The 15655-nt window shown below is 42.2% G+C and overlaps 2 protein-coding genes across 13 annotated transcripts in view; one reads left to right on the forward strand and one right to left on the reverse strand.

Annotated features, from left to right (window-relative positions):
- tsl (membrane-attack complex domain containing protein torso-like) overlaps nt 1-15655 on the reverse strand; it is a 117138-nt gene that overhangs the window by 55047 nt on the left and 46436 nt on the right. The window contains exon 1 of one of the 10 annotated variants that reach the window (XM_071668823.1): nt 11203-11352. The exons of 7 other annotated variants lie outside the window; for them this stretch is intronic. The gene's annotated coding sequence lies outside the window, so the exon portion shown is untranslated. Of the gene's footprint in view, nt 1-11171; nt 11353-15655 lie in introns of those variants that run through there. 2 more of the 10 variants (XM_071668822.1, XM_071668821.1) reach the window with 2 other exon arrangements.
- LOC139752850 (tubulin polyglutamylase ttll-4-like) overlaps nt 1-15655 on the forward strand; it is a 327656-nt gene that overhangs the window by 53809 nt on the left and 258192 nt on the right. The window lies entirely within an intron of this gene.

The following is a 15655-nucleotide window of genomic DNA, read 5'->3' on the forward strand; positions in this document are numbered from 1 at the left end:
TACGATGTGCGGGATCTTACTTATTTTAGTTACATCCTCAGACAATACTCAGTTTTTTTTTTTTTTTTTTTGCTTTGTCGCTGTCTCCCGCGTTTGTGAGGTAGCGCAAGGAAACAGACGAAAGAAATGGCCCAACCCACCCCCATACACATGTATATACATACGTCCACACACGCAAATATACATACCTACACAGCTTTCCATGGTTTACCCCAGACGCTTCACATGCCTTGATTCAATCCACTGACAGCACGTCAACCCCGGTATACCACATCGCTCCAATTCACTCTATTCCTTGCCCTCCTTTCACCCTCCTGCATGTTCAGGCCCCGATCACACAAAATCTTTTTCACTCCATCTTTCCACCTCCAATTTGGTCTCCCTCTTCTCCTCGTTCCCTCCACCTCCGACACATATATCCTCTTGGTCAATCTTTCCTCACTCATTCTCTCCATGTGCCCAAACCATTTCAAAACACCCTCTTCTGCTCTCTCAACCACGCTCTTTTTATTTCCACACATCTCTCTTACCCTTACGTTACTTACTCGATCAAACCACCTCACACCACACATTGTCCTCAAACATCTCATTTCCAGCACATCCATCTTCCTGCGCACAGCTCTATCCATAGCCCACGCCTCGCAACCATACAACATTGTTGGAACCACTATTCCTTCAAACATACCCATTTTTGCTTTCCGAGATAATGTTCTCGACTTCCACACATTCTTCAAGGCTCCCAGAATTTTCGCCCCCCTCCCCCACCCTATGATCCACTTCCGCTTCCATGGTTCCATCCGCTGCCAGATCCACTCCCAGATATCTAAAACACTTCACTTCCTCCAGTTTTTCTCCATTCAAAACTCACCTCCCAATTGACTTGACCCTCATACTCTGTATGAAGACGTAATGTACGAAAGATCTTATATATATATATATATATATATATATATATATATATATATATATATATATATATATATATATATATATTAGCTTTGTAAAATTGTGAATAAGATTCAGGCGAGGATTTTTCCTCATAGACTCAGTCATCTGCCCCTGACGCTGCCAGGCTGATGCGGGAAAGGGCAAGTGGATATGTCATTGTATATATATATATATATATATATATATATATATATATATATATATATATATATATATATATATATATATATATCATTCCTGGGGATAGGGGAGAAAGAATACTTCCTACGTATTCCCTGCGTGTCGAAAAAGGCAACTAAAAGGGGAGGGAGCGGGGGGCTGGAAATCCTCCCCTCCCGTTTTACTTTATGAAAAAGGAGGAACAGAGAAGGGGGCCAAGTGAGGATGTTTCCTCTTAGGCTCAGTCCTCTGTTCTTAACGCTACCTCGCTAACGCGGGAAATGGCCAATATGTATGAGAAAAAAAAGAATATATATATATATATATATATATATATATATATATATATATATATATATATATATATATTTATATATATATATATATATATATATATATATATATATATATATATATATATATATATATATGTGTGTGTGTGTGTGTGTGTGTGTGTTTGAACTAGGCAGCATCACGCACTGAGTCTTCTATGAAAACAATGCTCACCTGTTTTCTTTGTTCTCGCTTGTAGCAAGTGATAACATATTAAGGAATGATTTCCGGCTTCACCATTCCCGGTATAATCCATCTACCCCACGCAGGAAATACCTACCCATTACTTCTACTTGCCTGTTCCTTGCCTAATACACAGGGAAAATGATAGTGAGATATGATAATCCAAAATGTCTTAAGAAGTGTGTAAATAGTAATTTTGTGTATGTGTATATAAACTGGTCAGTATTACTCCCCAGTAAAGCCACGAAATGTTTCTGAAGAGTAAAGCAAGACTACCCTAACCCAGCGTGATATAACACAGCAACAAGCCCCTGACGGTCCTGCTATGTTGCCGTGTGCCAGGGTCGACCAGGGGAGGCTTGGCCGCCCGTCCCTGACTCCCGCCAACCCTGCACTTGCTGCCTGACCTCCTGCGCCGCCCCCCCCCCCCCTCCCCACATGTGGCTGGGGGGGGGTGAGTGAGGTCGCCCCTGACTGTGGGTAGCCAGAGGTATGCACGACATACACCACTGGTCGGGTGCAGCGGCCCCATGACCCCACTGCCACATACCCACTTGGTGCTGGACACCCAGCTAGTGCATGACTTTTGGTCACCAACTGAGGACTTGCCTGGCCTGGTGATCACCCCCCCCCTGCATGGTGAAGCGAAGCCCCTCCTCGCCTCTCTCCACCAGTCATCACCATCAGTTTAGGCACCACTCAAGGACCCCAGAGATAGAGCTCACCCCTAGATATCATTACCATTGTGGGTACCACTCTAGGACCCCAGAGATGAGCCCAACCCCAGACAGTGCCACTGGTGTGGGCACCATTCCAGGACCCAAGAGATGGAAACCATCCCCCCCCCAGACAGTGCCACTAGCATGGGCACCACTTCAGGACCCCAGAGGTGGGGGGGGGGACATCCCCAGATAGTGCCACCAGGGTGGACGCCACTCCAGACCCCAGATGTTGAGCTCAACCCCCAGATAATGTCATTCGTGTGGTCTCCACACAAGGACCCCAAAGGTGGTGGGGGCGGGCGCTCTCACCCCCAGAGTAGCCCCAGTATGGTCACCAATTCAGGGACGTGTTTGGTCTGATGACCACACTCTCTGGTAAGGTCATCCCGGTTACGACAAGGTCGACCTGGCAGGAGGTTATGGTGAGGCGCACCTCGTCACCAATACAAGTCATTAAGTACGACGCTACCATCACTGGGGAAGACGGTAGCGCCTTGGGGGCAAAGAAGAAGGCGAGACCTGTAAACAAACCACACCCAAGATTCTCTCCGTCGTATTCAAGGAGTCAGAGTCTAGGATTTTGTCCTGTGATTATTATCATTTTGTAAAAGGTTTTTGGAGACTTATTATTGTGTGGTGGTGCACCACCCTCCCTCCATGTACCGATGTGTAGTGCGTCGGTGGGCGAATATCCCGGTACACGGGTCGGCCTGTAAAATACGGTACAGGAGCTTCACCTTGGTCGAATATACCACGGATCCAAGTAGAGGCCACCATTGCTCTCCAGGAAGAAAGCATAACTGTCTCTTTTGACCACAAGAACCAGAAAACAAAAATCACTTGTCATTTTTCCATGGAATAGTAAGCAAAAAAAGGAGGGAAAAAAATAATCTTTAGCTAGCGAAGGCTTCGACCAGTGCCTCTCAGCGCGGAAGTCAGTCGACCTATTATATACATTTTTTTTTCTCTGTGTGTGACGCGTCATTTTGTCCCTGGACTCTCGGGTCTTGTGTCTCCTGTTGTACCGGGGGACTGACTGACAGCCGTACATGTGATAGTGTGTGACCATGACTGGTACTGACAATACAGGATAATGACCATAGGGTTTTTTTTATTCCCCGTCAATTACGTCGTATACTTTGCCGTGAAGTGGCAGATGGTGCCACCGTCCATGCTGGGATGGTTATAACGTTAACCACGTAACCAGGACGCTATGAACTCTGGGCATGATGACCTGGCTTTTGACCTGGAGGACAGACCACAGGAGACCTGAGAGGTCCATGACGGTTAGAAGTTATCTGCTGGAGAACAGGTTTCGCTTCTGAGGTCATGATCATATTCTTCGTTGAGACAGGATAGGAAATCCGATGGCACTCCCATCCATCTCTCCCTCCGGCACAACAGCCAACAGAGAAATAAAAGGAACAGCATGTGGTCTGGAGAAAGTATACAGTCATGGAATTTTTTTTTTAGGAAAGTGTGAACAGGAAAATTTCCCTAATCATTTGCAGGGTTTGAGGGGAGGTGTGTGTGTGTGTGTGTGTGTGTGTGGGGGGGGGGGGGGGATCAAACCTGAAACTATGGGAAAGAAAAAGTTAATCATTAAAACAATAGACTTAAACGTCTCTTAACTTTCCTTCTTGAGACAGGCGTATGTATTGATGAAATTCGCATAATACTTAAAGTATTTGTCTCTCCTTGATATAAAGATTTTTGTGGTCTTTCCCATCGATATCTGGTCGTGTTTTTTCTTCTTAGTTCCTTCAAAGCTCAAAAATATTTTGCCCTCGTTGTGAATACGTGAATACTTATTCCTCTCAATTTCTTATTATTATTTCTGGTCGTTGAGTCTATTGACTGCGAAACGTTTTCGTATCTTATGTTGTCGAAATTGTTTAGCATTTTTTAAAGTCGTTGGATCTCGGAGTCTTTGCTCTTTTAGAGACAGCCATTTTAAGTCTCGAAGACTTTTATCATAAGGTTTATTTCTGAGCAGCGAAATTAGTTCTATTGCTCTTATCTGAATTCGCTCCAGATCTTCGTCTTTGATCATGTTTGCTGACCACAATTGAGCAGTGTTTTCCAAATAATGTCTGGCTGGGGCGTTATCAAGTGAATAAGTATTATATCCTTCGTTTCATAATTCACAAGCCTAGCTATGAAACCTAAACATCTCCTGGCTATACTGTGTGCAACGAGGCATTGTTTTTTTCGTCGTATTTTAGTTCTTTTCTGATAACCACTCGTATTATTTTTCAACTTCTGTTAATGATTTACCGAGTAGTTTATTTTTTTGTGACTGATATTTTTCTTATCAGAATGTATTCATCTCCACTTTTCAGAATTGAAGTCCATTTGTCATAATTCTAAGTTTATCTAAACCACTTTCAGTCAGTGGGCAGCATGACCTACGCTATATGTATTTTCTAACTAGAATTATAAAATTGGATGAGTGACCTATACTTGGCTGTATATACCTGGAAATTTAGAATTTTGAAATTCGACGAGTGATTCTATGCCATGGGCAGTATGACCAGGCTGTATGCATTTTCTAATAGAGAAATGCGGGATGGCGGAATGCATGCATAGTGCCATTGTACAAAGGCAAAGGAGATAAAGGTGAGTGCTCAAACTACAGAGGCATAAGTTTGTTGAGTATTCCTGGGAAATTGAATGGAGGGTATTGATTGCGAGGGTGAAGGCATGTACAGAGCATCAGATTGGGGAAGAGCAGTGTGGTTTCAGAAATGGTAGAGGATGTGTGGATCAGGTGTTTGCTTTGAAGAATGTGTGAGAAATACTTTGAAAAGCAAATGGATTTGTATGTAGCATTTATGGATCTGGAGAAGGCATATGATAGGGTTGATAGAGATGCTTTGTGGAAGGTATTAAGAATATATGGTGTGGGAGGTAAGCTGCTAGAAGTAGTGAGAGGTTTATACCAGGGATGTAAGGCATGTGTACGAGTAGGAAGAGAGGAGAGTGATTGGATGGTCTCAGGCAGGGGTGTAAGTTGACCCCTTGATTGTTTAATTTGTTGATGGGTGGGGTGGTTAGGGAGGTAAATGCAAGAGTTTTGGAGAGAAGTGTTGGTGACTGAGTTTGGCAAAGTGTGTGAAAGGAGAAAGTTGAGAGTAAATGTGAATAAGAGTAAGGCTATTAGGTTCAGTAGGGTTGAGGGACAAGTTGATTGGGATGTAAGTTTGAATGGAGAAAAACTGGAGGAAGTGAAGTGTTTTAGATATCTGGGAGTGGACTTAAAAGCGAATGGAACCATGGAAGCGGAAGTGAGTCACAGGGTGGGGAGGGGTCGAAGGTCCTGGGAGCAATGAAGAATGTATGGAACGAGAGAACGTTATCTCGGAGAGCAAAAATGGGTATGTTTGAAGGAATAGTAGTTCCAGCAATATTATATGGTCGCGAGGCATGTGCTATAGATGGGGTTGTACGGAAGAGGGTGGATATGCTGGAAATGAAATGTTTGAGGACAATATGTAGTGTGAGGTGGTTTGATCGAGTAAGTAATGAAAAGGTAAGAGAGGTGTGTATGAATAAACAGAGTGTGGTTGGGAGTGCAGAAGAGGGTGTGTTGAAATGGTTTGAACATATGGAGAGAATGAGTGAGGAAAGATTGACAAAGAGGATATATGTGTCAGAGGTGGAGGGAACGAGAAGTGGGAGACCAAATTGTAGGTGGAAGGATAGAGTGAAAAAGACTTTGAGCGATCAGGGTCTAAACATACAGTAGGGTGAAAGGCGTGCAAGGAATAGAGTGAATTGGAACGATGTGTTATAACGGGGTCGACATGCTGTCAGTGGACTGAACCAGGGCATGTGAAACGTCGGGATAAACCACGGAAAGGTCTGTGATGCCTGGATGTGGAAAGGGAGCTGTGGTTTCTGTGCCTTACGCATGACAGCCAGAAACTGAGTGTGATCGAATGTTGCCTTTTTTGTTTTCCTGGTGCTACTTCGTTGAAGCAGGGGTAAGCGATGCTGTTTCCTGTAGGGCGGGGTAGCGCCGGGAATGGATGGAAGCAAGTAAGTATGAATGTGTACATGTGTATATGTGTCTGTATACGTATGTATGTGCGTGTATGGGCGTTTCTGTATATATATATATATATATATATATATATATATATATATATATATATATATATATATATATATAAATGTGTGTGTGTGTGTGTGTGTGTGTGTGCATATGAGTGGATGAGCCATTCTTCGTCTTTCTTGGTGCTACCTCGCTGACGCAGGAAACGGCGATCAAGTATATTAATGAATAATAGAATTTTGAAATTCAACGAGTAAGTCCTTTCTCCAGCTCGGTGAAACACGTAATGAGAAGTATTGGTTCCAGGACTTGAGCCTTGTCGTACCCCACTTGTCACGGTAAACCTGTTGGATGCTTCCCCACTTTTAATATCACTGGTTGTTTCCATGTGTGTCAGGTCACGGGTCACGCCATTATATCCGAGGGTGGTACCCTTTTATTCTTAAAAGGTCGTTGCGACTTGCTCTAGAGTCATGCCATTATGCCTAAGGATCGTACCTTCGTGCTAAAGTGGATTAAACTGTCAATGATAACATACCAGTCCCTACAGCTCTACCAACAGTCCTATAAGCCTTTCTCAGTGTGTGTGTGTGTGTGTTTCATACGTTCACCCTTTCCCGCTAAGCTAGGTAGCGTTCACAACAAATGACTAAGCCTTAGGGGGGGGAAAAGGGGGGAAGACAATCCCGCAAGGTTTCATCAGTTCATTCTGTTGAAAGATAATGCAAGGAGGGGAGGATTGCCAACACCTACCACTCGTAGTCGCCTTTTATGACACGCAGGAGATACCTGGGCGGTATTCTTTATACCCTTTCTACACACACACACACACACACACACACACACACATATATATATATATATATATATATATATATATATATATATATATATATATATATATGTATATATATATATATATATATATATATATATATATATATATATATATATGTATATATTCAATTGGCTTTCTGTATGCATGTCTATCCGTAGAGAGCCGCCTGGGTTGAAAATTTATGGGAACCTTCGCATCTCAAGATGTATTCTGGATATTTACAGTGCAAGCTGATATTATAGCTGAAGTACTGTTTTAGTTTCTTACTGGAATTAGTATGTTTGTCTTTGCCTGGAAACTAATGAGGAAATAGAGAGAGAGAGAGAGAGAGAGAGAGAGAGAGAGAGAGAGAGGATATCTGTCAAGGACACCAACCACTATACTGGGTAAACATCACTTACCTACTAAATTCACGCCACCTAACGTATAACCAAACTTTTTGATTTTTTTTACAAGGGTATTTTGCTGAGTCTTGACACCCTGAATCAATAGGACCAGTTCATCCAACTTGTCAATGATCATCAAGGTTTTGTTCAGTCAGGCCTACCTTATGCTCAGCTGAGCGCTGTCAGCAAAAAAAAAAAAAAAAAAAGTGCAGTTGAGTTGCCATTTCAGTATGTAGTGTGTCTGGTATTATCCTGGTCAGATATTCCAGGGATTATATTTGAAATGGCCACAAACTGTCAACGTCATGTTACGTTGGACTTTCGTACAGTTATGGTAAGCTGGTATCCATCATTGGTGGCAAGAATTGCAAGGATTGGTCCTCGCTGGATGTGGCACCATCTGCAACATGGTGTGCTGTGATTGGTCGGGTTGACCTGTGATGCCAAGTAACCCGAGACGCGGCAAGTACAAGGTTTATTTTCTGGTACGTTTTCGAATTTTAATGTATTATTCAACTTTGATAATACCTATGCTGTTGAAAGGCTTATCAGCTATGCTTATAGAACGAAGGGCGTTAGATTTTGTATAATCAAATAGCGACGCGATACGCCTTGTAAACCGGGGTGATACAGCTTGTAGGTACGACGATGTAGCTTGTAGCCGGTATAACGCTAATTGTAGCGAAGACAGTGTGACTTGTATTTAAGACGATATTTGCAAGTAAGACGATGATGCTTGTAGCTAGGATGATGGTACTTGTACCTACGTCGATGCGACTTGTTGATATTATTTTAGATAGGGTGATGAACCTTATAGCAATGGCGATATATCTTGTATCTAGAACAGTATAACTTGTGGCCAAGATGCTGTCAACTACAAGTCGCATTCAGTCGTCTAATAGTCAGGTAATCATTTCCCTTCTGCGTGTACAAATGGGGTGATGGGTAACAATCCTTTTTCAACAGACGTGAAAGATCAGTGGGCTGTGAACTTGACCTCAAGCAGCAGTTTACACTTCCACTATGAAGAGGTTTACCTTTAGTTTTGAGGGTTATGGTCCACCTAACGCATGTTGGTATCTGACTGACACAAGATTGCAGACGTTTCGGGAGAGGACCTGTCTTCCTTGGAATGGTTGTCCCGCTGGACCGGGTCCTGAGTGACGTAATGGTACTGCCCCGACTGGTTGTTCAGCGATACCTAGCTACAAAGAGAGAGAGAGAGAGAGAGAGAGAGAGAGAGAGAGAGAGAGAGAGAGAGAGAGAGAGAGAGAGAGAGAGAGAGAGAGAGAGATTCCTACCCTAGGAGTACTATCTTTTCCGTTAGGCGGGGTTAGCACTAGTCCACCACTCACCGAATGACTTGGCTTATTTGAACAAAACTGTTATTGTGTGTCGCCACGCTCATCACAAAGGCCGAGAGAAAGAGAGAAAGGAGAATGTGCCTGGGTGAGCAGGCGCGAGCGTGAAGGCATGCAAGGCGTCCAAGAACCAACATTGAAGTCTTGAATACGCTTATTACACACGGCGATATGACTGCATATACCACCGTTCATGGCAGACAGTCACAATCCGCTACTAAGTTAAGATAAAATATTTAGGTATACTATTATTGGGACGTTTAGTACTAAACCCGTTGGCTACTGTGTGGATAAAAGTGCACATTGACTTCCGTTGTACACTAACATTATCCGTTGTTCACCGGTGGAAAGTTCAAGACAAATAGTTTGGGTTTAACAATGATAATTCCACACGAACTAAATTTATACTTCGTAACCATCACCGATTCACGTTCCATCTTGTAACGTTACGACCACTGGTTATTTTACCGGTGATCACGCTAATGCTGCTCGTGTTATCATTGGTCACATTGTTAGTGCTTACACTCCCAGTGGTCGTTACCAGGGATATCACTACCAGTTGTTATGTTACTGGTGATAACACTCCCAGTGGTCGTTTACTAGTGATAACCTTACCAGTGGTTATGTTACCAGTGATAACACTACCAGTGGTCGTTACTAGTGATACCATTACCAGTGGTGATGTTACCAGTGATAACACTACCAGTGGTCGTTACCAGGGATATCACTGCCAGTGGTTGTTACCTTTTATAACACTAACAGTGATCTTGTTATCAGGGATAACACTGCCAGTGGTTGTTACCAATAACGCTACCAGTGGTCATGCTACCTATCATAATTTTGACAGTGCCCTTGTTACCATTGATAACACTGCCAGTGGTCATGTTACCAATGTTATCACGAGCACTACCACTGGTTATGTTGCCAGCGATGACAATACCAGTGGTCATGTTACCGGTGATGACAGTACCAGTGGCTCTGTTACTGGTGATAACACTATTAGTCGTCATGTTACCGGTGATAACACTACCAGTAATCATGTTACTAGTGATAACACAGCAATAGTGGTCATGTTCCTAGCGATAACCCTGGTAGTAATCATGTTACCAGTGATAACACAGCAGTAGTGGTCATGTTTCTAGCGATAACCCTAGTAGTGGTCATGTTACCAGTGATAACACTACAGATGGTCATGTTACTACTGGTAACACCATCAGTGGTTCATGTTACTACAAGTAACACCATCACTGGTTTATGTTACTACTGGTAACACCATCAGTGGTTTATGTTACTACTGGTAACACCATCAGTGGTCATGTTACTACTGGTAACACCATCAGTGGTGATGTTACTACTGGTAACACCATCAGTGGTTCATGTTACTACTGATAACACCGTCAGTGGTCATGTTACTACTGGTAACACCATCAGTGGTTCATGTTACTACTGATAACACCGTCAGTGGTCATGTTACTACTGGTAACACCATCAGTGGTTCATGTTACTACTGATAACACCGTCAGTGGTCATGTTACTACTGGTAACACCGTCAGTGGTTCATGTTACTCGAGTTCATGCTCTAGTAACATCACGTAATTGTATGCTGTCGTGATAAATCTATTTGGTCGATTAATTGATACACATAACTTGTAATTTTGATCATTTCTCCTACACCTTTATTTTTCATACAAACACATCCTCCGATTATGCAATGATAATTAATTTGTTTTGATGTGGATCTTTTGCACCAGTCGTCTATAGACCATACCAGTTCTGTATCCTGAGAGTGTTCTATAGTTTTTGCCACCAGACCACACCTGTTCTTGTTGTGTCCTCTAGACTGGTTCTTGTTCACCCAACGCAACTTGGGTTTCCCTCACTTTCTGCCACACGACTGTGTCCTTCGTCGGTTCCTCAGGTGATGTCTGACATTTACCGGTATTTCCCTAATGTTTCCTCCTATTTCTATCTCTGACCCAAGAATATCGTTTAACAACAACATTCATTGTGCACATTTGGGAACGATCATTGCACTTCACGATCATCCGGTAGATTTATATATATAAACTGCACGTAAACTTAAGGAGTTAAAAATCTTATTTCCTAAATGGGAGACGTCGCGTCTCGAACGGTGGAACAACACGCGGGAATTTCAAATGACGACAAACTATTTCTACCGCCAACCTGTTGAGTCATCCTTCAGTTACTACCTCACCCTCTCCACGGTTCCTGGCATTTCATAACATGGCTCACGCTCCACTGCGACTTTCACTAATCTTCCATTCACTTTCTTTGTCCACTGTGGTCACTGCTTCTCAAATGCTGGAGGAGCGCGACGACCTAACACAGCCACGGTCGGTGCAACACTGCCTTGCCCGCCCACATCTCGGCTTGTTTAATACTTGACTGCCTCTTGTAGTCTGTCGGGTTTGGTGGTCAGAGACCTGTCCAAGGTCAGTAAATCAAGTATCCGTGTATGTTCTTGAATGTAAGTTTGATATCATGTTTTTACAATGATTATGCATTTGAGGAGAATAATGACAGTACCAAATGTTGTAGTAGAGATGGCAAGTTTTGTGATCAACAAAAATTTTCAACATATATATATATATATATATATATATATATATATATATATATATATATATATATATATATATTGCCGTAGGGTTGTTGTGGCCCTGGGCAATAGATTAAACTGGTACTCCATAGGATGTTAATTTTGATAATCCGTAAACAAATCCAACATCTATTTTATTTCCGTTTCACTTTGCCGTATTCATGAAACTGCAACATGAAAGTATCTTAATACGTTATTAATCTACGAATATAAGAATTATGTAATACTGAGAATTTTTTTAAGGGGGAGGCCTTGAATAAGGCGCCCCTGGCGGTTACCCAGTTGACCCTAAGGCCACCACCGACGTGTACCTGTAATCACCCGCAGTTACCCACAGGTCGTCTTTCCGGAGACTCCTGCAGCCCAAGGTTATGTTACTTCCAACAGCAGGTAACTGTAGAGTCTTTTACGGTCAGAAGTTCTTTGATGAGACTCTACTCCCAGTAATAACTCTCCTAAGGTGACTTTATTCGCCATGCAACCTCAAGCAGCTGGAATCATATTGTATATGTATATATATATATATATATATATATATATATATATATATATATATATATATATATATATCCCTGGGGATAGGGGAGGAAGAATTCTTCCGACGTATTCCCTGCGTGTCGTAGAAGGCGACTAAAAGGGAAGGGAGCGGGGGGGGGGGGGGGGGGGGCTGGAAATCCTCCCCTCTCGTTTTTCATTTTCCAAAAGAAGGAACAGAGAAGGGGGCCAAGTGAGGATGTTCCCTCAAAGGCTCAGTCGTCTGCTCTTAACGCTGCCTCGCTAATGCGGGAAATAGCGAATAGTATGGAAAAAAAAAAAAAAAAAAAAAAAAAATATATATATATATATATATATATATATATATATATATATATGTAATGAAAATTATGGTAATTGGAGAGTTTGATTATTTTACCATATCAGTTATTAAGTCAGTAGTTGGCCAAACTCAAGTGACACCAACCAACATGGTGTTTCACGAAGGTAGGACACGATAATGAACATTCCATGGAACATGAGAGAGTTGCTGTGCTGGGTATGCAAAATCACGCTGATAAGTGACTTCCTGTGAAGGGGGAGTCCGTTATGCTACCAGCAAACGATGGTGACCCACATAGGCGCGAAAATAACGGTTGTTTGAATTATACTTAGTGCGGCAAGTTAGTGGCCAGTAGGGCGTGAATCCGACCCCCCCCCCCCCCCCCCTAATGCGTTTGTCTCGCCTAAGGTTTGACCCACAACCACTGCTTAAATTTTAGCTTGATATTTGACCCACACTCGCTGGCTAATGTGTGACTCCCACCTATTGCTAGAGAGTAGCCTGTTTCACCCCCAGTCCACTGTTTGAGAGTGTAGCTTAATGTTTGACCCACACTTGCTGCTTGAATGTAGCCTAATGATCGACCATGATTGACCAACATCTACTGCGTGAGACTGTACGTATGGTTGACTCACACACCTAATTGTGAAATATTTCGCCTCACACGACTGACTTCATTTGCGCTTCCTTAGCTACATGAAAAATTGAGAATTTTCTGTTTATCTTTGATATTAATGTACATATTTGTACTCTCATCACAGTGATGTATGATATTCACTGTCTCTCTCACTATCACAGACAGCCTCGCTGGGACCAAGCGGGCCCGTTGCTGTTGGAATTCCTTTGTGTGTTCCTTGAGTCTTGCTCAATGTCTGGGTGTGTTTCACTAAACGTGCGTCAAGATGACGTACTTGAAATGGTGTAAGTGTTATGGGAAAAATAATGGCGCTGCTTAAGTGAATGAGCTTATTTTTTTTTTTATTTTCATACGTTGAAATTCGCCAATCCAACACAGATTGTTAACTAGGCTTCCGAGTTTAGAATTATGATTTTCCTGCCTCACCAGTTATTTAAAGCAATGTACAGTCCACTTCACTGATCACGAGCCAAAGAAAAACATGTAATAGTGTTATAAACACTGAAATACTTTATAAGTAGATGTAAGTAACATGTCCTCCTTGAGTTGATTAGTTTGGAGACCCGTATGTCATCGACGTCTTGCCTCGATAGATTGGGATCGGGCACATACAAGTGTCTATCACCGCTGATACATACAGAACAGTTATGTATTAATGACCGAAATGGAAGCGGAACACTTATCATTCCATATTTTCTCAGTGCCTCCAGAACAGCCCACCGTCCGCCCTAACCTCGCCGTCCCATATCGTGTAGTAAGATGATGAATGTTTTAATTATGTGTTGGTTGGATTTTACCCAACTGCAATGCTCCACAACGCTCTCTTTGAAATTCCATCTTGACCGATGAGGCCAGTAAAGTTTGAGCCAGGCTGGGGTTGTGTGTGTGTATGTGTGCTCACGTCTGAAGACAGTATTTGTATTCTGGAAGCACCTACACACTAGCCAAGTTGGTCACTATTAAGTCTACTCTGTTAAGCCACCAGGTTACTTGCAGTTTTATTTTTCCTGATGTTTGTTTACTGACTGACTTGTGCTGCTATGGCGTCCTAAGAAATTGTAACACTCGGCTGTGTGTGTGTGTGTGTGTTTATTTATTTAACCATTTGTTCTGTACTGGGGTGGGAGTTTTAGACTTCGTGGGTCCACATCTCTTGAACATTCTGCTATCATACAATTTCTTAAATTCATGTATCCTGTCTGTTGCATGAACCATGTCCTCAGTCATTCCATTCATACACCAGTCTCGCGCTGTAAAAAGTTCTTCATATCTTTTTTTCTTATCAAGTTTCTTAATTCATGTTATGTCCTCTGGTTGTTCTATCCCTTCATCTTTCGAAGAACTGGTCACTGTCTACGTCATCCATCTGGTTTACAAACGCGTATGAACAGATGACCCTTCACTTCTCTCTTCCATGTTGGACAGACTTAAAGCTTATGTAAGTAGGTTCTTTTCATTCTGGTACCATCTTTGTTGCCCTCTGCTGGACCTTCTTTGTTAGTGTGTGTGTGTGTGTGTGTGTGTGTGTGTGTTGCATAATTTCCGTGGTGAAGGAATCTGGTGACTTGACAGCTCCTCATACAAAAAATTATTTGCAAGTCACACTTTTCTGTCGCCTGTGTTAACATAAACACCAAGGGATCGCTTTGTCCGTCGTCCGTCCGTCCTTTAAGAATCCCAGTTTAATGTACAGCTTGACCTTGTTCATACTTGGAAAAGTTTCTTATAACAGTTTCTCATTGAACTTTATAAAGATGTGATCCAGCATCTGATGAACTGAATGGCACATGACCTGACCTCAGCTCGAATTCAAAGGTTTATTCTGGAACTTCACCAGTCTTGTGATATAGGAAATTCCACCTTCGACCATGGAACATATCCAGATATATCTGACATTTTCCAAAGAATATTTCCACATAGTCTTATCTTGATATAAAGTATATTGCATTGCGGGCGACACAAGTGTTCCATTGGAACACCTGTCTTGTCTATATTTTCCCGAGATGCAAGAATTTTCACACCCCGGCTTTATAAAAGCCAAAGTTTCATAATGGATGATAATATACACGTAGATGATACTCACAAAGCCTGACTGACGTAAATTTTGCCCCGCCATATTGATGACAGAATTGTGAGGCTGCTCGTGCACAGGTTGGGAGCACCATTGTGGTGACTAGGTTTATGGCTGGGAAATGATACGCTTGAAGACCATCATTGTGTTAATACATATCACTTGGGTGTCGGGGGGGAAAAAATAATGGAAGATGATAATAATACTATTAATGATATTTAGTGTTACCATCCGGGATATAATAATTGGGCAACAAGACTCGGTGATCCATTTAATTCTTGGCCAACAAGGAGTTCGGTGTGGTTGGCGGACATCACAACTTCTCCTTGAAATAGACGTGATAATAGTTCAGGGCTTCATGGACGTGAAATTCTTTCGGTCTGCACCAGAGCTTCAGTTATTAATACCTCGGTGATGGAGATTTCTTAACGTCATTGCCTTATTTAGTGAAATCTTTAGATCGGTGAAGAGAATTCATTGATTTGAGAGAAAACAGAAACGCAGATAAAGAAATTATTAGTGA

The sequence above is a fragment of the Panulirus ornatus genome, chromosome 13 (assembly GCF_036320965.1).
Source record: "Panulirus ornatus isolate Po-2019 chromosome 13, ASM3632096v1, whole genome shotgun sequence".
In the NCBI taxonomy this organism is placed as follows: Eukaryota; Metazoa; Arthropoda; class Malacostraca; order Decapoda; family Palinuridae; genus Panulirus; species Panulirus ornatus.